The following is a 3,249-nucleotide window of genomic DNA, read 5'->3' as shown; positions in this document are numbered from 1 at the left end:
AAACAGAGAAACAGTCGGAGGAGAAGAGGCGCAACACAGGGTCAGGTTGGGAGCAACATTTACAAGGAAATAAGGTGACGACCAATTACAGATTTTTTTCTTTCTTTCTCTGTCAGTTTGCAATAATGCCCCTCTCAATCTATCCAGGTGTTCAGTGTTCAGTGATATCAAACGTTTTTGTCACGTTAGGTGGCAGCAGTATATTTTCCAGCTACTGTGATACTTCTATGTGGAAAGTTGCCTACATCATGCTGATAGGTGGGAGTGTCCCTGAACTACCAAAGCAAGCAAGGAAAGCGAATCTTACGTTTGGAGTAACTTTTTGAATCTGAAGTGCTGTTATCTTTTTCTTAACTATTTAGTGGTAATTGTGTATTATTATTATTATTATTATTATTATTATTCAACCTTATATGGATAATGTACTGATGGGGGAGGGTAAACGTGTTATACAGGTATTTCTTTATGTCAAGGCGATAAAAGCACAGATTTTGTGTGAGGAAACGTTGTCAGTAATGATTTGTATTTATTACATTTGGCCAACAGTTACTCCTTAAATTGTATTATACTAAATATATTTGATGACAACTTGCAGCCATGTGTTGCAACTTTGTTAGCCTTGTGTTGGTTCCAGTTACCCAGACAGTTGAGTTGGTACAGCCCTGTGACAGACAACACTTTAATATATATATATATATATATATATATATATATATATATATAATATATATATATATATATATATATATATATATATATATTTCATCAAAAAGTTTTGTGTAACACATTCTCTCAATGTCTCCATACAGAGCTGTACTGCGACCGATTGACGACGTTTTTTAACTGTGATTTAATTCAGATAATTAAGCATCTTTTAAAACGAGAAACACTGTCTCCTCGTAAAACTCAGTAAAACAATCGAAATGGGCGTACCCCAGAACACTTTACATGTATATATATATATATATATATATATATATAATATATATATATCTATATATATATAGATATATATATATAGATATATATATATATAATATCAGCAGTACCAAGGTACTTAAATACATTTTACTACAAAATATATTTTTGTGGTTCAGTTGCTTTTTAACCTTTCTGAAATATATTCTGTTCCAACAAGGTTTTTGGGCGGGACTGGAAATAATAGCAGGTTTTGAAGTAACCATTTCTTTGCAATTGGAAGTCCAATATCAATAGGCAGTACTTAAATGCTTTTCAAATCACACCATGTCAGTCCCATAAGTATTCACTGCCATGGATATCAAAATCATATTTAATGAACATTAAAAATGACTTGTATCCACACCATTCAGAATAGCATATCAATAAAAAAATGTCCATGTATCTCATAAGTGGTTACAAAGGGACAATACCTCAGTTAGTTGTCAAAGATGTGATCTTAACAGCATGCATAGTAACTTCTTGTATAACATGTTTTCATTAAATTGCAGAGAAACTTGTTGTTGGTGTTGTTGTTTCAGGATATTCAAATATTTAAAATAGAACTTTACTGATGTGTCCTTTGCTGTAGGTCACACAGTCTTATTGCAGATGATCGTTGGAGTGAGATTGAATGACGGCTCATGAAGTGATTTTGTACCAGGAAGCAGCAGCTATTTTTAAACTACAGGGGCTTTGAAATATCAGCCTACACCAAGTTTAATTTAAACAGGCAAAGAACCGTCAATAAAAAGGGGGTTCTTTGATAATAATGCTAGTACTAATAAGCGGTAAGAATATTTTAAAACCTTGTTTAGCACCTCATGGACATATTTCTGTTCCCCTTTATTTTTGCCTATGCATTGCTACCCTTGTGCTTTAAGTCTGGGTTGTTTTTAGAACTAGTGCTGTAACAAAACTTCATTTTGCAGGACTAGTCATTTCCACTATGTACAGCATGTAGTTAGTGAAACTTTGCCTTCTGGGGGAATTATTAGTTGATCTCACTGTGATCTTCATCCAGATGCTGGAAAGGAATGGCCTTACAAAGGGTGGAGATGAGAAAAGGCTTTACAATTGTTCCACCAGGGACACAAATACCATACCACAAAGTACGTGGTAGCAGCTGTGCCGTTCCCAACATAGAAACTAGTGTATTTTTGATGGAAACCAAAACCAAGTTTTACCACCTTGATTATATGGCAGGGTTTCATGGAGACCAAGGACTTTGACAGTGGTCCAACCAATTCTTTTCAAACTTGCATTATTAATCTGCAATCAGATTTTTAATTCATCCCTATGATGTCAAGGCAAATACAGTATAACCAGTTGTGATAGGTGCTGTTTGCTTGTTTATGAATAAACCAGTCTGACTAATTACACACCTGGTCCAAGGTATTTCAGCAATGTATTACAACATTTAAAATAGTAACTCGGTTTCATTTCGTATTTAGAGTGCAACCTGAACATTAACATAGAGTAGTAAAACTGATGCGGATGTGAAATATTGTATATCTACCTAAAGAGCATCTAGACTAATCCCAGGGCTAAAAGATACGAGGATTGGGAGTCACAGCTGGAAAGTGAGTGAAACTTGTCCTTTATGGTTTAGCCTCCTGTGCCCATAACTTCATCAGAAAGCATTTTTAGATTTAGTTTAAACCGCAAGATGGGACATAATGCTATGCTTTATGATTGCATTGTGCTTTAAATTACTTTGCTCATACAGTAACAGTCATCTCAAATGCAGTATACATTTAGCTTTGTGGGACACTACACCTTTAAAAGTAAACTCATGATATTGAGAATTCATTTTTGAATGATACTGTACAGTATACTTGTCTGCTACTGGAAATACAATTTGGCATATGTATGGATACTAGGCCTAAGTTTGATTTGTAACAAAAAAATGTTCATTGCTGAACCACGTATTTCACAAAGACCTTTGTTTGTGATACATGCACGTTAGTAATTTAAGAAGACAATGGCATGTATGTCATCGACAAATCTGCTTGATTTTGACCTCAGTGTTTTGAGTATTATTATAAATATATTTCTTATCATATCCATTCAAGCATATAATGAAACCCTGAAGAAGTTTAGATAAATAAATACTCTGAGAGAAATCAATACAGCAGCACATAGAATTCTATTTGTAGTACAAACTCTGCCCTTGGTTTACTGTAAAACCCTTTCATTTATATTTGTAACAGAATTGTAATAATTTTATATAGCAGTACCAGTATGCTGTGATTGTGATTTTACAGGTCATAAGAGAACTTAGTGTTTCGC

At 34.0% G+C, this 3,249-nt stretch overlaps 1 protein-coding gene across 1 annotated transcript in view; it reads left to right on the top strand.

The window, feature by feature from the left end:
• Positions 1–3,249, top strand: part of sgms2a (sphingomyelin synthase 2a) — a 47,747-nt gene continuing 44,498 nt past the window's right edge. The window contains exon 1 of the mRNA XM_041261011.1: positions 1–74. The gene's annotated coding sequence lies outside the window, so the exon portion shown is untranslated. The remainder of the gene's footprint in view (positions 75–3,249) is intronic.

The sequence above is a fragment of the Polyodon spathula genome, chromosome 1 (assembly GCF_017654505.1).
Source record: "Polyodon spathula isolate WHYD16114869_AA chromosome 1, ASM1765450v1, whole genome shotgun sequence".
NCBI classification, from domain to species: domain Eukaryota; kingdom Metazoa; phylum Chordata; class Actinopteri; order Acipenseriformes; family Polyodontidae; genus Polyodon; species Polyodon spathula.
Note: the sequence above shows the minus strand (reverse complement) of the source record. Positions and strands in the feature narration are given on the sequence as shown.